This window comes from Macaca nemestrina, chromosome 12 (genome assembly GCF_043159975.1).
Source record: "Macaca nemestrina isolate mMacNem1 chromosome 12, mMacNem.hap1, whole genome shotgun sequence".
NCBI lineage: Eukaryota > Metazoa > Chordata > Mammalia > Primates > Cercopithecidae > Macaca > Macaca nemestrina.
In genome coordinates, this window is record NC_092136.1 from 82,667,926 (window position 1) to 82,693,231 (window position 25,306).

At 39.6% G+C, this 25,306-nt stretch overlaps 1 protein-coding gene across 7 annotated transcripts in view; it reads left to right on the forward strand.

The window, feature by feature from the left end:
- Window positions 1-25,306, forward strand: part of LOC105468837 (ankyrin repeat domain 42) — a 199,137-nt gene that overhangs the window by 167,844 nt on the left and 5,987 nt on the right. The window contains exons 14-16 of one of the 7 annotated variants that reach the window (XR_011610959.1): window positions 530-613; window positions 9,158-9,307; window positions 10,469-10,523. The exons of 2 other annotated variants lie outside the window; for them this stretch is intronic. The gene's annotated coding sequence lies outside the window, so the exon portion shown is untranslated. Of the gene's footprint in view, window positions 1-529; window positions 614-9,157; window positions 9,308-10,468; window positions 10,524-25,306 lie in introns of those variants that run through there. 4 more of the 7 variants (XR_011610962.1, XR_011610964.1, XR_011610958.1 and 1 more) reach the window with 4 other exon arrangements.

The following is a 25,306-nucleotide window of genomic DNA, read 5'->3' on the forward strand; positions in this document are numbered from 1 at the left end:
CTCTTGGAGTGTCTAGGTCCTCGTCTTTAAAGTGGGATACAGGAATTGCCTACCTTATATGGTTTTGTGAGGATGAAAAAGATAACGCTTGTGACAGTGCCTAGTCTAGCATTCAAAGATCATAATTGGGCCATTGATGCCCTCACCTTGTCTTGCACTCTTCCCTAAGCAACCCCTTTGCTCCATCCAAGCTGATGGGCCATGACACCTCCTACCTGCCATGCTGTTGCTCACCTTGTTTTCTATTCCTAGAATGCTCTTGTTTTTTCTGAATGTACGAGGAATACGAAAATCTCCCAACCCAGCTTGAATCTATAGTCTTCGTGAAGCCTTCTTGAACTATGTTAACTTTGATGATTGCTCTTCTTTTGAACTCATATGAACTTCTGTAACACCTTAAGTACTTAAGTATTTAACACAAGCCTCTTGGACTGCTTAACATTTTATGTGTGTGACAAAGATGATAATATTTTCAAAGTAACTCCTGTTGCATTTTTACCTCTTATGAATTCTGTTTCTTTTCCCCTAGTGTTTTCTCTAACAGGACTAGACTAAGAGATTGAAATGAGGGGAGAAGGCTATAACATAATATGAGGAGTGTCCCTTCTTGGAGGTAAGAGGACATTCAAAGACCTTCTGGTACTGGGTAGAAGAGTTGAGAGAGAAGGGAGGCAAAGTTCAGATGCAAGTCACCTTCTATATGGTGTCCTCCAGTTTCTCTATAAGATAAGCTTGAGTGAGTATGGCTAGCATCCATGAAGAGATGCTGAGGCAGAGGGCAGAGCAGGCCATCCATACTGGCAATCTCAACACAGCTGCAGAGACCTCAGAGGTCCAGTAGTTCCAGTGAGAGCCAGGGTGGGGCCAACCCAGTGAGCAAGACATTAGTCTTCAATTTCAGTGGGAGAAAGGCCCAGAGGGAGCTTAGAGGAAGAACAGGGCTCACAAACAAGCTAAGGAAAGGGCTGGATATCTCAGAGTAAGTGTTTACTGAGGGAGTTCTATTTACATATCCTTTTCTAGAGCTTCAGGTGAAATAATAATAGTGATCAACATAAAATAATCTCCAATGGTTGAGTTTCAGTTATCACAAATCTCGGGCCTTGGGTGTGTGTGGTTTTACACAGTGCTCCTTAAATAATCTCCCTGCAGGCTCACCTGAATATGGAGTGTTGGATCATATTATAGAGACCTAGAAGTCTATGTTAAACCAGTGAATATTTCTGAACACTCATCCAGGAGATTTTCTATTTGACAGGCTTCATTTATGTGAATAGCTGCACTGTACTAAAGAATTGAAGGATAAAGAATACTGTTGGGAAAAATATTCACAAACTATGCATCTGACAAAGGTCTAATATCCAGAACCTAATAGGAACTTAAACAAATCAACAAGCAAAAACCAAACAACCCCATTAAAAAAAGACATTAACAGACTTTTCTCAAAAGACCTACAAGCAGCCATATAAACATATGAAAAAATGGCAACATCACTAGTCATCAGAGAAATGCAAATCAAAACCACAATGAGATGCCATCTCACACCAGCCAGAATGACTATTACTAAAAAGTCAAAAAATAACAGATGCTAGTAAGGCTATGGAGAAAAGAGAATACTTATACACTGTTGGTGGGAATGCAAACTAGTTCAGCCACTGTGGAAAGCAGTTTGGAGATTTCTCAAAGAACTAAAACAGAACAACCACTCAACTACCGTGCACTAGTATGCAGCTTTAGGGCCACATGATAACTTCTGGATTCCTTTGGGAACAGATCACAGGGAACTAAGGCTCATCGATTAGGTACCTCCATCAGCCATTCTATCCTACTACCTGTGCAGTTTCACTATTGGGTATTTGCCCAGAGGAAAATAATTCATTCTATCAAAAAGACACATACATGAGAGGGGGGTACGCCCAAAATGGCCGAATAGGAACAGCTCCAGCCTCCAGCTCCCAGCGTGAGAGACACAGAAGATGGATGATTTCTGCATTTTCAACTGAGGTACTGGGTTCATCTCACTGGGGAGTGTCCAACAGTCGGTGCTGGTCAGTGGGTGCAGCCCGACCAGTGAGAGCTGAAGTGGGGCGAGGCATCACCTTACCTGGGAAGCACAAGGGGGAAGGGAATTCCTTTTCCTAGCCAAGGGAAACTGAGACACACAACACCTGGAAAATCAGGTAACTCTCACCCTAATACTGTGCTTTACCAAGGGTCTTAGCAAATGGCACACTAGGAGATTATATCCCACACCTGGCCTGGAGGGTCCCACGCCCATGGAGCCTCCCTCATTGCTAGCACAGCAGTCTGAGGTCTAACTGCAAGGCAGCAGCGAGGTTAGGGGACGGGCGCCTGCCATTGCTGAGGCTTAAGTAGGTAAACAAAGCCACCAGGAAGCTCGAATTGGGTGGAGCCCACCACAGCTCAAGGAGGCCACCCTGCCTCTGTAGACTCCACCTCTGGGGACAGGCATAGCTATACAAAAAGGAGCAGAAGCCTCTGCAGATGTAAATGTCCCTATCTGACAGCTTTGAAGAGAGCAGTGGTTCTCCCAGCACAGAGGTTGAGATCTGAGAATGGACAGACTTCCTGCTCAGCTCAAGTGGGTCCCTGACTCCTGAGTAGCCTAACTGGGAGACATCCCCCATTAGGTGCAGACTGACACCTCACACCTCACATGGCTGGGTACACCTCTGAGATGAAGCTTCCAGAGCAATAAGCAGACAGCAACACTCACTGTTCAGCAATATTCTATCTTCTGCAGCCTTCGCTGCTGATACCCAGGCAAACAGGGTCTGAAGTGGACCTTAAGCAAACTCCAACAGACCTGCAGCTGAGGATCCTGACTGTTAGAAGGAAAACTAACAAACCGAAAGGACAACCACACCAAAACCCCATCAGTATGTCATCATCATCAAAGACCAAAGGCAGATAAAACCACAAAGATGGGGAAAAAGCAGTGCAGGAAAGCTGGAAATTCAAAAAATCAGAGTGCATCTCCCCCTCCAAAGGAACGCAGCTCATCGCCAGGAATGGAACAAAGCTGGATGGAGAATGACTTTGATGAGTTGAGAGAAGAAGGCTTCAGTCGATCAAACTTCTCAGAGCTAAAGGAGGAACTATGTACCCAGCTTAGAGAAACTAATAACTTGAAAAAAGAATGGATGAATGGATAACTAGAAAAATCAATGCAGAGAAGTCCATAAAAGAACTGATAGAGATGAAAACCATGACACGAGAACTACATGACAAATGCGCAAGCTTCAGTAACTGACTCGATCAACTGGAAGAAACGGTATTAGTGATTGAAGATCAAATGAATGAAATGAAGCGAGAAGAGAAGTGTAGAGAAAGAAGAGTAAAAAGAAATGAACAAAGCCTCCAAGAAATATGGGATTATGTGAAAAGATCAAATCTACATCTGATTGGTGTTCCTGAAAGTGACAGGGAAAATGGAACCAAGTTGGAAAACGCTTTGCAGGATATCATCCAGAACTTCCCCAACCTAGTAAGGCAGGCCAGCATTGAAACTCAGGAAATACAAAGAACACCACAAAGATACTCCTCAAGAAGAGCAACTCCAAGACACATAATTGTCAGGTTCACCAAAGTTGAAATGAAGGAAAAAATGTTAAGGGCAGCCAGAGAGAAAGGTTGGGTTACCCACAAAGGGAAGCCCATAAGACTAACAGCAGATCTCTTGGCAGAAACTCTACAAGCCAGAAGAGAGTGGGGGCCAATATTCAACATTCTTAAAGAAAAGAATTTTCAACTCAGAATTTCATATCCAGGCAAACTAAGTTTCATAAGTGAAGGAGAAATAAAATCCTTTACAGACAAGCAAATGCTGAGAGATTTTGTCACCACCAGGCCTGCCCTACAAGAGATCCTGAAGGAAGCACTAAACATGGAAAGGAACAACTGGTACCAGCCATTGCAAAACATGCCAAAATGTAAAGACCATTGATGCTAGGAAGAAACTGCATCAACTAACGAGCAAAATAACCAGCTAATATCATAATGACAGAATCAAGTTCACACATAACAATATTAACCTTAAATGTAAATGGACTAAATGCTCCAATTAAAAGACACAGACTGGCAAATTGGATAAAGAGTCAAGACCCATGAGTTTGCTGTATTCAGGAGATCCATCTCACATGCAGAGACACACATAGGCTCAAAATAAAGGGATGGAGGAAGATCTACCAAGCAAATGGAGAACAACAACAACAAAAAAAGCAGGGGTTGCAATCCTAGTCCCTGATAAAACAGACTTTAAACCATCAAAGATCAAAAGAGACAAAGAAGGCCATTACATAATGGTAAACAGATCAATTCATCAGGAAGAGCTAACTATCCTAAATATATATGCACCCAATACAGGAGCACCCAGATTCATAAAGCAAGTCCTTAGAGACTTACAAAGAGACTTAGACTCCCATACAATAATAATGGGAAGCTTTAACACCCCACTGTCAACATTAGACAGATCAACGAGACAGAAATTAACAAGGATATCCAGGAATTGAACTGAGCTCTGCACCAAGTAGACCTAATAGACATCTACAGAACTCTCCACCCCAAATCAACAGAAGATACATTCTTCTCAGCACCACATCACACTTACTCCAAAATTGACCACATATTTGGAAGTAAAGCACTCCTCAGCAAATGGAAAAGAATAGAAATTATAACAAACTGTCTCTCAGACCACAGTGCAATCAAACTAGAACTCAGGATTAAGAAACTCACTCAAAACTGCTAAAGTACATGGAAACTGAACAACCTGCTCCTGAATGACTACTGGGTACATAACAAAGTGAAGGCAGAAATAAAGATGTTCTTTGAAACCAATGAGAACAAAGATACAATGTACCAGAATCTCTGGGACACATTTAAAGCAGTGTGTAGACAAAATGTATAGCACTAAATGCCCACAAGAGAAAGCAGGAAAGATCTAAAATCGACACCCTAACATCACAATTAAAAGAACTAGAGAAACAAGAGCAAACACATTCAAAAGCTAGCAGAAGGCAAGAAATAACTAAGATCAGAGCAGAACTGAAGGAGATAGAGACACAAAAAACCCTCCAAAAAATCAGTGAATCCAGGAGCTGGTTTTTTGAAAAGATCAACAAAATTGATAGACTGCTAGCAAGACTAATAAAGAAGAAAAGAAAGAATCAAATAGACACAATAAAAATAAAGGGGATATCACCACCAACCCCACAGAAATACAAACTACCATCAGAGAATACTATAAACACCTCTATGCAAATAAACTAGAAAGCCCAGAAGAAATGGATAATTTCCTGGACACCTTCCTGTAAGTGTAAGTGACTAAACCACGAAGATGTTGAATCCCTGAATAGACCAATAGCAGCAGGCTCTGAAATTGAGGCAATAATTAATAGCCTACCAACCAAAAAAAGTTCAGGACCAGATGGATTCACAGCCGAATTCTACCAGAGGTACAAGGAGGAGCTGGGACCATTCCTTCTGAAACTATGACAATCAATAGAAGAAGAGAGAGTCCTCCCTAACTCATTTTATGAGGCCAACATCATCCTGATACCAAAGCCTGGCAGAGACCCAACAACAAAAAAGAATTTTAGACCAATATCCCTGATGAACATCAATGCAAAAATCCTCAATAAAATACTGGCAAACCGAATCCAGCAGCGCATCAAAAAGCTTATCCACCATGATCGAGTGGGCTTCATCCCTGGGATGCAAGGCTGGTTCAACATATGAAAATCAGTAAACATAATCCAGCATATAAACAGAAGAAAGACAAAAGCCACATGATTATCTCAATAGATGCAGAAAAGGCCTTTGACAAAATTCAGCAGTCCTTCATGCTAAAAACTCTCAACAAATTCTCTATTGATGGAACATATCTCAAAATAATAAGAACTATTTATGACAAACCCACAACCAATATCATACTGAATGGGCAAAAACTGGAAGCATTCCCTTTGAAAACTGGCACAAGACAGGGATGCCCTCTCTCACCACTCCTATTCAACATAGTGTTGGAAGTTCTGGCTAGGGCTATCAGGCAAGAGAAAGAAATAAAAGGTATTCAGTTAGGAAAAGAAGAAGTCAAATTGTCCCTGTTTGCAGATGACATGATTGTATATTTAGAAAACCCCATTGTCTCAGCCCAAAATCTCCTTAAGCTGATAAGCAACTTCAGCAAAGTCTCAGGATACAAAATCAATGTGCAAAAATCACAAGCATTCTTATATACCAGTAACAGACAAACAGAGAGCGAAATCATGAATGAATTCACATTCACAATTGCTTCAAAAAGAATAAAATACCTAGGAATCCATCTTACAAGGGATGTGAAGGACATCATCAAGGAGAACTACAAACCACTACTCAGTGAAATAAAAGAGGACACAAACAAATGGAAGAACATACCATGCTCATGGATAGGAAGAATCAATATTGTGAAAATGGCCATACTGCCCAAGGTAATTTATAGATTCAATGCCATCCCCATTAAGCTACCAATGACTTTCTTCACAGAATTGGAAAAAACTGCTTTAAAGTTCATATGGAACCAAAAAGGACCCCGCATTGCCAAGACAATCCTAAGCCAAAAGAACAAAGCTGGAGGCATCATGCTAGCTGACTTCAAACTATGCTACAAGGCTACAGTAACCAAAACAGCATGGTACTGATACCAAAACAGAGAAGTAGACCAATGGAACAGAACAGAGCCCTCAGAAATAATACCACACATCTACAGCCATCTGATCTTTGATAAACCTGAGAAAAACAAGAAATGGGGAAAGGATTCCCTATTTAATAAATGGTGCTGGGAAAATTGGCTAGCCATAAGTAGAAAGCTGAAACTGGATCCTTTCCTTACTCCTTATATGAAAATTAATTCAAGATGCATTAGAGACTTAAATATTAGACCTAAAACCATAAAAACCCTAGAAGAAAACCTAGGTAATACCATTCAGGATATAGGCATGGGCAAGGACTTCATGTCTAAAACACCAAAACAAAGGCAACAAAAGCCAAAATGGACAAATGGGATCTAATTAAACTAAAGGGCTTCTGCACAGCAAAAGAAACTACCATCAGAGTGAACAGGCAACCTACAGAATGGGAGAAAAGTTTTGAGATCTACTCATCTGGCAAGGGGCTAATATCCAGAACCTACAAAGAACTCAAACAAATTTACAAGAAAGAAACAACACCATCAAAAAGTGGGCAAAGGATATGAACAGACATTTCTCAAAAGAAGACATTCATACAGCCAACAGACACATGAAAAAATGCTCTTCATCACTTGCCATCAGAGAAATGCAAATCAAAACCTCAATGAGATACCATCTCACACCAGTTAGAATGGCAATCATTAAAAAATCAGGAAACAACAGGTGCTGGAGAGGATGTGGAGAAATAGGAACACTTTTACACTGTTGGTGGGACTGTAAACTAGTTCAAACATTATGGAAAACAGTGTGGTGATTTCTCAAGGATCTAGAACTAGAAATACCATTTGACCCAGCCATCCCATTACTGGGTGTATATCCAAAGCATTATAATCATGCTTCTATAAAGACACATGCACACGTATGTTTATTGCAGCACTATTCACAATAGCAAAGACTTGGAATCAACCCAAATGTCCATCTGTGACAGATTGGATTAAGAAAATGTGGCACATATACACCATGGAATACTATGCAGCCATAAAAAAGGATGAGTTCATGTCCTTTGTAGGGACATGGATGCAGCTGGAAACCATCATTCTCAGCAAACTATCACAAGAACAGAAAACCAAACACCACATATTCTCACTCATAGGTGGGAATTGAACAATGAGATCACTTGGACACAGGAAGGGGAACATCACACACCGAGACCTATTGTGGGGTGAGGGGGAGGAGGGAGGGATAGCATTAGGGGATATACCCAATGTAAATGACGAGTTAATGGGTGCAGCACACCAACATGGCACACGTATACATATGCAACAAACCTGCAAATTGTACACATGTACCCTAGAACTTAAAGTATAATGATAATAATAAAAAAAGATACATACACTCATATGTCCATTGCAGCACTATTCACAATAGCAAAGACATGGAATCAATCTAGGTGCTCATCAACAATGAACTAGATAAGGAAATGTTGTACATATACACCATGGGATGCTATGCAGCCACAGAAGAGAACAGAATCATTTCCTTTGCAGCAACATGGATGGAGCTGGAGGATGTTATCCTAAGTGAATTAATGCAAGAACACATGTTCTCACTTACAAATGGGAGCTAAACATTGAATACACATAGACATAAAGATGGAAACAAAAGACACTGGGGACTTCTAGATGGGGAGGGAGGGAGGGATGGAGGAAGGGAGGAAGGACTGAGCTGAAAAACCACCTATTGGGTGCTATGCTCACTACCTGGGTGACAGAATGATTTTTACCCCAAACCTCAACATCATGCAATATACCCATGTAACAAACCTGCACGTGTACACTTTATAATAAAACTTTAAATTATTTAGAAAAAACAAGTTTAAAATATACTTTTGGGGCTTAGACTATGATACCCCAAAGTATGGAATATTGGTTATTTTAAATTGAAGGGAATTAAGAAAACCGTAGAAACACAAAGGTCACTCTATGACCTTCTCCTACCTTTCTCCCCTGAAATCTCATGTGACAGGTGTCTCTCCTATACCCAGAGGAAGTAAATGTCACACAGAGACTCAAAGAAGAATCTGAACAAACTGGCCTTGCTAAGTTCTCCATAGTTGATTACTATTAGATTCTCTTTAAGTTTCCTTTTATTCTCCAATCATACTTTTGTACAACTGTCCATAAAAATACAGTTTTCCCTGGGTCATTGGTTCCTTGTCACTTAAAACTTTCATTAAACAAATTTGTTATCCTTTTCTCTTGTTAATCTGTCTTTGTTATCAGCAATGAACCTTGTGATGGGCGAGGAAGAGATACTACTTTTTCTCCCCTGTGGTATCAACCTTTGAAAATCCTGGTTGGTGGCAGGGGTAGGGGAGAATGTGGAAGAAATGAAACTGACATTCTTTGGATGAGTTTTTTTTAAGCCTAAGAACACTATAAAATTATGTTCTGAGTAGATTATTTATTTTGTAGGTGCTCCACTCTGATTATAAGGAAGCTCCAGTGTTGAGGACACTTAGCAACTTCATGAAACGGCTGTAACAGTAGTAAAGTGATATGGGACTTACTTTCATAAACACAGAGGGCAGAGAAGGAAGGAGCTGGAAACTTGGGGGAAGAAGGGTAAAAATGGAAAGAATGGAGATCATTGAGAGGCTCCTCCTAATAGCTATGGTTGGGGGGCAGATTCTGGTATCTTTTTTATGACATAATTTGATCTTTTTCTTCTACTTCCATTCTTAGTTTAATCAACTGTCATATCATTCCCTCCATACCTCTATTTTTAGGTTTGTATCTACTCCTAATTTTTGTATTTCTGAATCATGGTGTTTTCCATATTCCCAAATACTTGTTTGAGTATCTTTAATACAGCTTAGAGTTTTGTGTTACAGGTTTCTTCAGTTTTATGGTTGGTTTTTGGAGAAAGTTTTCAACACAGTAATTCTTTGACTTCTGTTTTATGATTTTTTCAATAGTTTTGTGTGGTTGTGGTTTGTTTTCTATCTATACCAATTCATTTCATGAACAGCAATCCTAGTTTGGGAGCATTCTGTTATGTCTTATGTCAATTATGCCTTCTTCTCTGCAGTTTCTTTTGTGGAAAATAGTATCATCAGTGGCAGTGTGGTGGGGAGGATTGGCATGTCTTATTTTTCTGTTGTTTCTGTAGTATCCTTATTTTTTTCTTTTTATTTCCTTATCTACTTTTTATTGCCTTGTATTCAACTAATACTACCAATTTTCTTTGTACCTGATACTCCCCACAAAGTAACCTTCCTGGGGCTACTTCATCTGGTTTCACACATTTTTTTTTTTAACTTTCATTTTAGGTTTGGGGGCACATGTGAAGGTTTTTTACATAGGTAAACACATGTCCCTGGGGTTTATTGTACACATTATTTCATCACCGCGGTATTGAGCCCAGTACCCAATAGTTATCTTTTCTGCTCCTCTCCCTCCTCCCACTCTCCTCCATCCTCCTCAAGTAGACCCTAGTGTCTGCTGTTTCCTTCTTTGGGTTTTACACATTTTCAAACCCCTTACCTATAATTAGTGCCATACGCTATCAAGGCCCAGCCTATGTTCAGTATTTTGCCATTTTTTGTCGGACTGGCACTCTCTGGAAGTGCTTCTGTCTACATGTTATCCAAGTTCTTTGCTCCTCTCTATTCTTTTTTCATGAAATCTCTTAAACGTCTCCCCTTTCACTCCTTCCCCTCACAGGTTTGCAATGCCAGAAAAACCATGGTAGTCCATTACAATTTTATTCCCCTTTACTTACAGATAACTTGAAAGTCATGATGTTCTGTTTTCTAGTTATGCTGATGACTCAAATCAGGTATGGTTTTATTCATTCTCATTGTCAATTTTGCTTTGAGGGGGGTGGAGTGGAGTGGGGTGGGGAAGAGTGTAGGGGAGATTCAAATCAGGCAGCTGCTATTGTTCTCCAAACCCAGAATATCCTGGGCAGAAGACTGCTCTGCTTGACAGCTAATTCAAGGAGAGTTATATATAAATATTTTCCCCAAGCTCTGAGCTGAGTGTATGCCTGATTGGCCCTCAGTTCACTCCAGTGGTGAACTGAGTTCTGCTGTTTCAAGATGAAATGTTAGGTTTTTGTTTTCAAATGCTATTAATTTCCCCTGTTCCACTTCTACCAAGCAAATAGTTCCCCCACTTTGCATTTATTTTCCTTTATCTTCTTTTAGGTATGTCCTTGTTGATCTCTCTTCAGCTCCTTCCTGACTTCCTTCCTGAAACAATGCAGTTGTCAATAGCAGGTCATGCTCTTTGTTCCTTCAGTGATCTGATGCCAACCTTGAGGCTTGTGGACCCTACATCCTCACTGAAGACTGTTTGATGGCTGGGGTTTCTTAATTAATGAATTATCACGCTGATACAGAAACTTAAACTTACAGACTTGATTTGTCTTTAATTAATATAGATTTATTTGTTTGACCTGGAAATGCATTTGGGACATTTTTGACATATTTCCAAGGCCAAAGACAAGAGAAATGTAAAAATAATAATTTAGAATGAATAGCTTCTAATCACTGCAGACACAAATGATGGCTCTTGGCATTATTATTTACATTTCAATACAACCATTGCTGTAGGATACCCAGCACAATTAAGCCTCTAGGGACACATCCAACCAGCGCACTTTTTGCATCAGAAAAATTGAATCAATATACAGTGAGGTTCTGTATTAAGATGCAATTTAGGAGGCATTTATGCTAAGCTCAAAAATCTAATTAGTGGTTTCCTGTTTAGAGGATAGTGCCTGTTTATTACATTTTCACTTCACCTGGATCTGTAATCAGTTCTCAGACTTGATTTCCATTCAAATGGAAACGCTTTACCTTTCATCCCCAACTCTCCACATAAGGACTCAGGAACCAAATGTACCAGAAACAAATGACACAGAGGATTCAAAATGAGGACTTTAATTAAAATGCTTAGGTCCTTACATCATTAATTGAAGGAAACTGATAAATTTCATTATATCAGTAATGAGAGAAGACATGTGCAATGTGTTTTTCTAGGGTTTTTTCCTCTGGAAAAGCATGATTTTCTTTTTCACCAAGGGCCTGGCTACTTCCCATCTGTGGGTCTGAGTGTCCCTCATGACTATGAGTAATAAACTGCTATTGTGCTATTGTTTCATTACTCTTGGGTTTACAGAAACTCTAGATGCCGTAATTTTGCTGCTGCCCCAACAAAGACTTGCAGGAGGAAGAACTGATGTCTGGTATTCTAAAGCATCTTTCTCAACCCATTTATTTATATGAGGTCATTTAAGGCTGAGTTTATATGCCTAAGGGAAGAGTCCATTAGAGCAGGAAGTTGTCATCCAAATGGCTCTGGACACCAGATGGTTACCCAATGGGTAGGCATGGGTTGTTACCTGTGAAGCACATAAAGGAAGCACATTGAGATTTCTGTGCACCCAAATAATTGGGCCTTCAGAGTATAGGAGATACATTTGAATTGTACAGTTACATGTTATAGGAAAGTGGTTTCATCTCAAGGAGTGCTCCTTTTTCAAAAAAATTGACAACTCAGTACAAAGTAGGTGATAGTCCATCCATGTGTTTAAATGTTTAAAACCACATTTTCCCATTCAAGACTTGAAACTTGGTGGCACTTAAGTACTATGTGTTAAAGGGTTACATTGGTTATAGTGAAGTTCTGTAGGTCCTTTGAAAGAACATTTAGTCTTGCTTATCTTCCTCTTTGTACCATTGATGATCATTGACTAGATCTATTATATCATTTGAAGCTGCAAAATGGTGATTTCTGATTGTATCATTTCCTCATTTATTAAGTGGATACTTCTATAAAGAGAGACCTCTTATCAATTTTGTGTTACCTTTAGGTACAATATGTGCAGGAAAAAGCATCCTTCATAAATGACTAAAAATGTTTTTAAAGTATCATATTTATGGCTTTAAACATAAATGATGTATTTGAACCAATTATAGATATTATTCTTCTTGATTATCAAATTCTCACATACTTGTCATGGAAGCCTCTTCAAGTTGGCTCCTGAGTCCTTTTGCCATGACCCCATCCCAGAGGAACACTCCCTCACCCAAGCTATACAGGATTCTTATACGCAAAGCCTGGCTGTAGATTATTTAAGATCACAAATTTTATTTTTTCTTTCCAACTTGTATTTTAGGTTCAAAGGGGTACATCTGTAGGTTTGTTACATGGCTAAATTGAATGTTGTGGGGGTTTGGTATACAGATAATTTTGTCACTCAGGTAATAAGCATAGTACTTGATAGGGAGTTTTTCAATTCTCACTCTCCTCCCAACCTCCACCTTCAATTAGGCCCTGGTGTCTACTGTTCCCTTCTTTGTGTCCATGTGTATTCAGTGTTTAGCTCCCACCTATAAATGAGAACATGCAGTGTTTGGTTTTCTGTTCCTGCATTAATTGACTTAGGATAATGTCTTCCAGCTCCATCCATGTTACTGCAAAGGACATAATCTTGCTCTTTTTTTATGACTATGTAGTATTCCAGGGCGTATATGTACCATATTATCTTTATCCTGTCAACTATTAATGGGCATCTAGGTTAATTTCATGTTTTTACTATAGTGAATAGCACAGCAATGAACATACACATGCATGTATCATTACGAAAGAATGCTTTCTATTCCTTTTGGTACATGCCCAGTAATGGGATTCCTGGGTCAAATGGTAGTTCTATTTTAAGTTCTTTGAGAAATCTCCAGACTGCTTTCCACAGTGGCTGAACCAATTTACATTCCCACTAGCAGTGTATAAGTGTTCCCTTTTCTCTGTAACCTCACCAGCATCTGTTACTTTTTGTCTTTTTAGCAATAGCCATTCTGACTGGCGTGAGATGCTATCTCATTGTGGTTTTAACTTGCATTTCCATAATGATTAGCAATGTTGAGCATTTTTTCACATGCTTGTTGGCCATGTGTATGTCTCCTTTTGAGAAGTGTATGTTCAAATAAGTCCTTTGCCCATTTTTTGATGGTGTTGTTTTTTGCCTCTTGGTTTAAGTTCCTTATAGATTATGGATATTACACCTTTGTCAGATGCACTGTTTGCAAATATTTTCTTCCATTCTGTAGGTTGTCTGTTTACTCTTTTCATAGTTTCTTTCACTGTGCAGAACCTCTTTAATTAGGTCCCACTTGTCACTTTTTGTTTTTATTGCAATTGCTTTTGGAGTCTTTGTTATGAAGTCTTTGCCAGGGCTGATGTCCAGAATGGCATTTCCTAGGTTTTCTTCTAAGGTTTTTATACTTTTAGATTTTATATTTAACTCTTGAATCCATGTTGAGTTGATTTTTGTACATCAAAAATCACCGTTTGAAAGGTAGGGTCCAGTTTAAATCTTCTACATGTGACCAGCCAGTTATCTCAGCACTATTTACTGAATAGGAAGTCTTTTCCACATAGCTTGTTATTGTTGGCTTTGTTAAAGACAAGATGGTTGTAGGTGTGTGGCTTTATATCTGGGTTCTCTAACCTGTTCCATTGTTCGATGTGTCTGTGTACCAATACCATGCTGTTTTAGCTACTGTAGCTTTGCAGTATAGTTTGAAGTTGGGTAGTGTGATGTCTTCAGCTTTGTTCTTTTTGCTTAAGATTGCTTTGACTATTCAGGCTCTTTTTTAGTTCCAAAGGAATTTTGGAATAGTTTTTTTCTTTTTCTCATTCTGAAGATCACAAATTTTTAAACTCACAAGGAAACACATGAACAAGAATCAACAGACTCAAAAACAGCAGAATTAGAGCTCCAAGAATTGTGTAGCATAGAGCAGTATGAGAAACTCTATTTTAAAAGATAGTTAAACAAATACAAAATAGAAATTGAAACCTTAGAAAACAAAAAGACAAGTTTGGGCAAAAAGAACAGACAGATTTGAAAAGTACTAAGTAGAGTTTATAAAAATAAAAACAAAAAGTTGTGGTTTAGACCTCAAAAAAGGAAAGATTATAATTAAAAATATTTTAAAAACTCAGCACATAGGTAAAATAGGCTCTTTAAACACCTTTTAAAATTATCCACTGAGTCTAATATATGAGCACAGAGAAAATGAGCACTGAAAGAGAAAGATATGGAAAATACAGTAGAAATATTAATAAACGGGAAGGATGGAAGGAAAAACTTAGTAGGTTTACGATGAGCTTCAAAAAATAGGTAACATTCAGGAAATAATGACTGACAATTTTCCAGAGCTTATGAAAAATATAATTTAGGATTTACTGGCAAGATGGCTGAATAGGAACAGCTCTGTTCTGCAGCTCCCAGTGAGATCGATGCAGAAGGTGGTTGATTTCTGCATTTCCAACTGTGGTATGCAGTTCATCTCATTGGGACTGGTTGGACAGGGGATGCAGCCCATGGAGGGTGAGCCAAAGCAAGGTGGGGTGTCTCCACACCCAGGAAGTGCAAGGGATTGGAGAATTCTCTCCCCTACCCAAGGGAAACCATGAGGGACTGTGCCATGAGGAATGGTGCACTCTGACCCAGATACTGCATTTTTCCCATGGTCTTCACAACCCACAGACCAGGAGATTTCCTCCAGGGCCTATGCCACCAGGGCCCTGGGTTTCAAACACAAAACAGGGTGGCAGACACTGAGCTAGCTGCAGGAGTTTTTTTTTTTCCATACCCCAGTAGCACCTGGAATGTCAGCAAGACAGAACTGTTCACTTCCCTGGAAAGGGGGCTGAAGCCAGGGAGCCAAGTGGCCTGGCTTGGCAGTTCCCACCCCCACAGAGCCCAGCAAGGTAAGATCCACTGTCTTGAAATTCTCGCTGCCAGCACAGCATTCTGAGGTCAACCTTGAATGGTCGAGCTTGGTGCAGGGAGAGGTGTCTGCCATGCTGAGGCTTGAAAAACACAGCACGAGAATTTCGGGAAGCATACACAAGTATCAATAGCTGAATCAATTAAGCAGAATAAAGGGTATCAGAGATTGAAGATCAGCTTAATGAAATAAGGCATGAAGACGAGATTAGAGAAAAAAGAAGGAAAAGGAACAAATAAAGCCTCCAAGAAATATGGGACTATATGAAAAGACCAAATCTATGTTTGATTGGTGTACCTGAAAGTCACGGGGAAAATGGAACCAAGTTAGAAAACACTCTTCAGGATATTATCCAGGAGAACTTCCCCAGCTTAGCAAGGCAGGTCAACATTCAAATTCAGGAAATACAGAGAATACCACAAAGATACTCCTCGAGAAGAGCAACCCCAAGACACATAATTGTCAGACTCACCAAGGCTAAAACAAATGAAAAAGTGTTAAGGGCATCCAGAAAGAAAGGTCAGGTTACCTACAAAGGGAAGTCCATCAGACTAGCAGGGGATCTCTCTGCAGAAACCTACAAGCCAGAAGAGAGTTGGGACCAATATTCAACACTTTTAAAGAAAAGAATTTTCAACCCAGAATTTCATATGCAGCCAAACTAAGTTTCATAAGCGAAGGAGAAATAAAATCCTTTATAGACAAGCAAATGCTGAGAGATTTTGTCACCACCAGGCTTGCCTTACAAGAGCTCCTAAAGGAAGCACTAAACATGGAAATGAACAACCAGTACCAGCCATGGCAAAAACATACCAAATTGTAGAGACCATCAATGCTAGGAAGAAATTGCATCAACGAATGGGCAAAATAACCAACTGGCATCATAATGACAGGATCAAATTAACACATAGCAATTATAATCTTAAATGTAAATGTACTAAATGCCCCAGTTAAAAGATACAGACTGGCAAATGGGATGAAGAGTCAAGACCCATTGGTGTGCTGTATTCAGGAGACCCATCTCACATGCAAAGACACACATAAGCTCAAAATAAAGGGATGGAGGAATATTTACCAAGCAAATGAAAAGAAAAAACAAAAGGAGGGGTTGCAATTCTAGTCTCTGATAAAACAGAATTTAATCCAACAGAGATCAAAAAGACAAAGAAGGGCATTACATAATGATAAAGGGATCAATGCAACAAGAAAAGCTAAGTATCCTAAATATATATGCACCTAATACAGGAGCACCCAGATTCATAAAGCAAGTTCTCAGAGACCTACAAAGAGACTTAGACTACCACACAGTAATAGTGGGAGACTTTAATACCACACTGTCAATATTAGACAGATCAATGAAACAGAAAATTAACAAGGATATTCATGACTTGAACTCAGCTCTCTACCAACTGGCCTAATAGACGTCTACAGAACTCTCTACCCCAAATCAATAGAATAGGCATTCTTCTCAGCACCTCATCACACTTATTCTAAAACACATAATTGAAAGTAAAACACTCCTCAGTAAGTGCAAAAGAATGAAAATTATAACAGTCTCTCAGACCACAGTGCAATCAAATTAGAACTCAGGATTAAGAAACTCACTCAAAACTAAACAACTATATGGAAACTGAACAACCTGCTACTGAATGACTACTGGGTAAATATTGAAATTAAGGTGGAAATAAAGATGTTCTTTGATACCAATGAGAACAAAGACACAATGTACCAGAATCTCTGGGACACAGCTAAAGTAGTGTTTGGAGGGAAATTTATACACTAAATGCCCAAAAGAGAAAGTAGGAAAGATCTGAAATAGACACCCTAACATCAAAATTAAAAGAACTAGAGAAGCAACAGCAAACAAATTTAAAAGCTAGCAGAAGACAAGAAATAACTAAGAGCAGAACTGAAGGAGATAGAGACACAAAAAACCATTCAAAAAAATCAATGAGTCCAGGAGCTGGTTTTTTGAAAAGATCAACAAAATAGACCACTAGCCAGACTAATAAAGAAGAGAAGAGAGAAGAATCAAATAGATACAATAAAAAATGATAAAGTGTGCTGAAACCAGCTCGGTTGGGGAGACCCTAACCCAGCAGTGCTGGAGGAATTAAAGACACAAACACAGAAATACAGAGGTGTGAAGTGAGAAATCAGGGGTCTCACAGCCTTCAGAGCTGAGAGCCCTCAACAGAGATTCACCCACATATTTATTAATAGCAAGCCAGTCATTAGCATTGTTTCTATAGATATTAAATTAAAAGTATCCCTTATGGGAAATGAAGGGATGGGTTGAATTAAAGGGATAGGTTGGGCTAGTTAACTACAGCAGGAGCATGTCCTTAAGGCACAGATCGCTCATACTATTGTTTGTGGCTTAAGAATGGCTTTAAGCAGTTTTCCGCCCTGGGCAGGCCAGGTATTCTTTGCCCTAATTCTGGTAAACCCATAACCTTCCAGCATGGGCGTTAGGGCCATTATGAACATGTTACAGTGCTACAGAGATTTTGTTTATGGCCAGTTTTGGGGTCAGTTTATGGCCAGATTTTGCTCTCAACAAAAGGGGATATCACCATCCATCCCACAGAAATACAAACTACCATCAGAGAATACTATAAGCACCTCTACACAAATAAACTAGAAAATCTAGAAGAAATGGATGAATTCCTGGACACATATACCCTCCCAAAACTAAACCGGGAATAAGTCAAATCCCTGAATAGACCAATAACAAGTTCTGAAATTGAGGCAGTAATTAATAGCCTACCAACCGAAAAAAGTTCAGGACCAGATGGATTCACAGCTGAATTCTACCAGAGGTACAAAGAGGAGCTCGTACCATTCCTTCTGAAACTATTCCAAATAACAGAAAAAGAGGGAATCCTCCCTTACTCATTTTATGAGGTAAGCATCATCCTGATAGCAAAGCCTGGCAGAGACACAACAAAACAAGAGAATTTTAGACCAATATCCCTCATAAACATTGATGCAAAAATCCTGAATAAAATACTGGCAAACCAAATCCAGCAGCACATCAAAAAGCTTATCCACCATGATCAAGTTGGGTTCCTACCTGGGATGCAAGGCGCATTCAACATACACAAATCAATAAATATAATCTGTTACATAAACAGAACCAATGATTAAAACCACATGATTATCTCAACAGATGCAGAAAAGGCCTTCAACAAAATTCAACTGGCTTCATTCTAAAAACTCTCAATAAACTAGGTACTGATGGAATGTATCTCAAAATAATAGAGCTAATTATGACAAACCCACAGCCAATATCATACAGAACAGGCAAAAACTGGAAGCATTCCCTTTGAAAACCAGCTCAAGACAAGGATGCCCTCTCTTGCCACTCCTATTCAACATAGTATTGGAAGTTCTGGCCAGGGCATTCAGGCAAGAGAAAGAAATAAAGCATATTCAAATAGGATAAGAGGAAGTCAAATGGTTTCTGTTTGCAGATGACATGACTGTATATTTAGAAAACCCCCTTGCCTCAGCTCAAAATCTCCTTAAGCTGATTAGCAACTTCAGCAAAGTCTCAGGATACAAAATCAATGTGCAAAAATCACAAGCATTCCTATACACAACACAATAAACAAACAGAGAGCCAAATCCTGAGTGAACTCCAATTCACAATTGCTACAAAGAGAATAAAATATCTAGGAATCCAACATACAAGGGATATGAAGGACTTCTTCAAGGAGAACTACAAACCACTGCTCAAGGAAATAAGAGAGAACACAAACAAATGAAAAATCATTCCATGCTCTTGGATAGGAAGAATCAATATCATGAAAATGGTCATCCTACCCAAAGTAATTTATAGATCCAATGCCATCCCCATCAAGCTACCATTGACTTTCTTCACAGAATTAGAAAAAAATACTTTAAGTTTCATATGGAACAAAAAAAGCATCCATAAAGCCAAGACAATCCTAAGGAAAAAGAACAAAGCTGGAGGCATCATGTTACCTGACTTCAAACTATACTACAAGGCTACAGTTAACAAAACAGCATGGTACTGGTACCAAAACACACACACACACACACACACACACATATATATATACACACACACACATACACACACACACACACACCAATGGAACAGAACAGAGGCCTCAGAAATAACACCACACATCTACAACCATCTGATCTTTGAAAAACCTAACAAAAGCAAGCAATGGGGAAAGGATTCCCTACTTATTAAATGGTGTTGGGAAAACTGGCTGGCCGTATGCGGAAAACTGAAACTTGACCCCTTCCTTATACCTTATACAAAAATTAACTCAAGATGGATTAAAGACTTAAAAGTAAGACCTAAAACCATAAAAACCCTAGAAGAAAACCTAGGCAGTACCATTCAGGACATAGGCAAGGGCAAAGACTTCATGACTAAAATACCAAAAGCAATGGCAACAAAAGCCAAAATCAACAAATGGGATCTAATAAAACTACAGAGTTTCTGTACAGCAAAAGAAACTATCATCAGAGTGAACAGGCAACCTACAGAATGGGAGGAAATTTTTGCAATCTATCCATATGACAAAGGGCTAATATCCAGAATCTACAAGGAACTTAAACAAATTTACAAGAAAAAAACAAGCCCATCAAAAGGTGGGTGAAGGATATGAACAGACATTTCTCAAAAGAAGACATTTATGTGGCCAAAAAACATATGAAAAAAAGCTCATCATCACAGGTTAGAGAAATGCAAACCAAAACCACAATGAGATACCATCTCACGCCAGTTAGAATGGCAATCATTAAAAAGTCAGGAAACAACAGATGCTGGAGAGGATGTGGAGAAATAGGAATGCTTTTATACTGTTGGTGGGAGTGTAAATTAGTTCAACTATTGTAGAAGACAGTGTAGTGATTCCTCAGTGATCTAGAACCAGAAATACCCTTTGACCCAGCCATCCCATTACTGGGTATATACCCAAAGGATTATAAATCATTCTACTATAAAGACACATGCATACATATGTTTATTGCAGCACTACTTACAATAGCAAAGACTTGGAACCAACTCAAATGCCCATCAATGATAGACTGGATAAAGAAAATGTGGCACATATACACCATGGAATACTATGCAGCCATAAAAAAGAATGAGTTAATGTCCTTTGCAGGGACATGGATGAAGGTGGAAACCATCATTCTCAGCAAACTAACACAAGAATAGAAAACCAAACACCACATGTACTCACTCATAAGTGGGAGTTGAACAATGAGAATGCATGGATACAGGGAGGGCAACATCACACACCAGGGTCTGTTGGGGGATGGAGGGTAAAGGGAGGGATAGCATTAGGAGAAATACCTAATGTAGATGACAGGTACAGCAAACCACCATGGCATATGTATACCTATATAACAAACCGGCACATCTGCACATTTATCCCAGAACTTAAAGTATAATAAAATAAAATAGAGCCAGTTCCAAGATGGCCCGATAGGAACAGCTCCAGTCTGCAGCTCCCAGCATGAGCGATGCAGAAGACGGGTGATTTCTGCATTTCCAACTGAAGTACTGGGTTCATCTCACTGGGACTTGTTGGACAGTGGGTGCAGCTCATGGAGCAGGGCAGGGCAATGCCTCACCCAAAAAGCACAAGGGGTCAAGGAATTCCCTTTCCTAGCCAAGGGAAGCTATGACAGATAGTACCTGGAAAACTAGGACACTCCTACCCTAATACTGCGCTTTTCCAATGGTCTTAGCAAACAGCACACCAGGAGATTGTATCCTATGCCTGGCTTGGAGGGTCCCACGCCCATGGAGCCTTGCTCACTGCTAGCACAGCTGTCTGAGATTGAACTTCAAGGTGGCAGCGAGGCAGGGGAAGGGCGTTTGCCATTGCTGAGGCTTGAGTAGGTAAACAAAGCAGCCAGGAAGCTCGAACTGGATGGAGCCCACCACAGCTCAAGGAGGCCTGCCTGCCTCTGTAGAGTGCACCTCTGGGGGCAGGGCATAGCTGAACAAAAGCCAGCAGAAACTTCTGCAGACTTAAATGACCCTGTCTGACAGCTTTGAAGATAGTGGTTCTCCCAGCACAGAGTTTGAGATCTGAGAATGGACAGACTACCTCCTCAAGTGGGTCCCTGACCCCCAAGTAGCCTAAGTGGGAGACACCTCCCAGTAGGAGCCAAAGAAAACCTCATACAGCCAGGTGCCCCTCTGAGATGAAGCTTCCAGAGGAAGGATCAGGCAGCAACATTTGCTGTTCTGCAGCCTCCACTGGTGATACCCAGGCGAACAGGGTATGGGGTGGACCTATGGCAAACTCCAACAGACCTGCAGCTGAGGGTCCTGACTATTAGAAGGAAAACTAACAAACAGAAAGGACATCCACACCAAAACTCCATCTGTCCATCACCATCATCAAAGACCAAAGGTAGATAAAACCACAAAGATGGGGAGAAACCAGAGCAGAAAAGCTGAAAATTCTAAAAACCAGAGCACCTCTTCTCCTCCAAAGGAACACAGCTCCTTGCCAACAATGGAACAAAGCTGGATGGAGAGTGACTTTGATGAGTTGAAAGAAGACTTCAGACTATCGGTAATAAACTTCTCTGAGCTAAAGGAGGAGGTTCGAACTCATTGCAAAGAAGCTAAAAACATTGAAAAAAGATTAGACGGATGGCTAACTAGAATAAACAGCACAGAGAAGACCTTAAATGACCTGATGGAGCTGAAAACCATGGCACGTGACGCATGCACAAGCTTCAGTAACTGATTTGATCAACTGGAAGAAAGGGTATCAGTGATTGAAGATCAAATGAGTGAAATGAAGTGAGAAGAGAAGTTTAGAGAAAAAAAGATTAAAAAGATGAACAAAACCTTCAAGAAATATGGGATTATGTGAAAACACCAAATCTACATCTGATTGGTGTATCTGAAAGTGATGAGGAGAATGGAACCAAGTTTTAAAACACTCTTCAGGATATTATTCAGGAGAACTTCCCCAACCCAGCAAGGCAGGCCAGCATTCAAATTCAGGATATACAGAGAAGGCCACAAAGATATTCCTCGAGAAGAGCAACTCCAAGACACATAATTGTCAGGTTCACCAAAGTTAAAATGAAGGGAAAAATGTTAAGGGCAGCCAGAGAGGAAGGTCGGGTTACCCACAAAGGGAAGCCCATCAGACTAACAGCAGATCTCTTGGCAGAAACTCTACAAGCCAGAAGAGAGTAGGGGCCTATATTCAACATTCTTAAAGAATTTCAACCCAGAATTTCATATCCAGGCAAACTAAGTTTCATAAGTGAAGGAGAAATAAAATCCTTTAAGACAAGCAAATGCTAAGAGACTCTGTTACCACCAGACCTGCCTTTACAAGAGCTCCTGAAAGAAGCACTACACATGGAAAGGAACAACCAGTACCAGCCATGGCAAAAACATGCCAAATTGTAAAGACCATCAATGCCAGGAAGAAACTGCATCAACTAATGAGCAAAATAACCAGCTAAGATCATAATGACAGGATCAAATTCACACATAACAATATTAACCTTATATGTAAATGGGCTAAATGCTCCAATTAAAAGACACAGACTGGCAAATTGGATAAAGAGTCAAGACCCATCAGTGGGCTGTATTGAGGAGACCAATCTCATGTGCAGAGACACACATAGCCTCAAAATAAAGGGATGGAGGAAGATCTACCAAGCAAATGGAAAACAACAAAAAAAGCAGGGATTGCAGTCCTAGTCCCTGATAAAAGAGACTTTAAATCAACAAAGATCAAAGGAGACAAAGAAGGCCATTACATAATGGTAAATGGATCAACTCAACAAGAGCAACTAACTATCCTAAATATATATGCACTCAATACAGGAACACTCAGATTCATAAAGCCCTTAGAGACCTACAAAGAGACTTACATTCCCACACAATAGTAATGGGAGATTTTAACACCCCACTGTCAACATTGGACAGATCAACGAGACAGAAAGTTAACAAGGATATCCAGGAATTGAACTCAGCTCTGTACCAAGTGGACCTAATAGACATCCACAGAACTCTCCACCGCAAATCAACAGAATACACATTCTCAGCACCACATCACACTTATTCGAAAATTGATCACATAGTTGGAAGTAAAGCATTCTTCAGCAAATGTAAAAGAATAGAAATTATAACAAACTGTCTCTCAGACCACAGTGCAATCAAACTAGAACTCAGGATTAAGAAACTCACTCACAACTGCTAAAGTACATGGAAACTGAACAACCTGCTCCTGGAATGACTACAAGGTACACAACGAAATGAAGGTAGAAATAAAGATGTTCTTTGAAACCAATGAGAACAAAGATACAATGTACCAGAATCTCTGGGACACATTTAAAGCAATGTATAGACAAAATTTATAGCACTAAATGCCCACAAGAGAAAGCAGGAAAGATCTAAAATTGACACCCTAACATCACAATTAAAAGAACTAGAGAAACAAGAGCAAACACATTCAAAAGCTAGCAGAAGGCAAGAAATAACTAAGATCAGAGCAGAACTGAAAGAGATAGAGACACAAAAAACACTTCAAAAAATCAATGAATCCAGGAGCTGGTTTTTTGAAAAGATCAACAAAATTGATAGACCACTAGCAAGACTAATAAAGAAGAAAAGAGAGAAGAATCAAATAGACGCAATAAAAAATGATAAAGGGGATATCACCACCGACCCCACAGAAATACAAACTACCATCAGAGAATACTATAAACACCTCTACACAAATAAAATAGAAAATCTAGGAGAAATGGATAAATTCCTGGACACGTACACCCTCCCAAGTCTAAACCAGGAAGAAGTTGAATCCCTGAATAGACCCATAGGAGGCTCTGAAATTGAGGCAACAATTAATAGCCTACCAACCAAAAAAAGTCCAGGACCAGATGGATTCACAGCCAGCCGAATTCTACCAGAGGTATAAGGAGGAGCTGGGACCATTCCTTCTGAAACTATTCCAATCAATAGAAGAAGAGGGAGTCCTCCCTAACTCATTTTATGAGGCCAACATCATCCTGATACCAAAGCCTGGCAGAGACACAACAACAAAAAAGAGAATTTTAGACCAATATCCCTGATGAACATCAATGCAAAAATCCTCAATAAAATACTGGCAAACCGAATACAGCAGCACATCAAAAAGCTTATACACCATGATCAAGTCAGTTTCATTCCTGGGATGCAAGGCTGGTTCAACATACACAAATCAGTAAACATAATCCATCATATAAACAGAACCAAAGACAAAACCACATGATTATCTCAATAGATGCAGAAAAGGCCTTCAACAAAATTCAACTGGCTTCATTCTAAAAACTTGCAATAAACTAGTTATAGATGGGACATATCTCAAAATAATGAGAGCTATTTATGACAAACCCATAGCCAATATCATACTGAATGGGCAAAAACTGGAAGCATTCCCTTTGAAAACTGGCACAAGACAGGGATGCTATTCAACATAGTGTTGGAAGTTCTGGCCAGGGCAATCAGGCCAGAAATAAAGAGTAATCAATTAGGAAAAGAGGAAGTCAAATTGTCCCTGTTTGCAGATGACATGATTGTATACTTAGAAAACCCCATTATCTCAGCCCAAAATCTCCTTAAGCTGATAAGCAACTTCAGCAAAGTCTCAGGATACAAAATCAATGTGCAAAAATCACAAACATTCCTATACACCAATGACAGACAAACAGAGAGCCAAATCATCAGTGAACTCCCATTCACAATTGCTTCAAAAAGAATAAAATACCTAGGAATCCAACTTACAAGGCATGTGAAGGATCT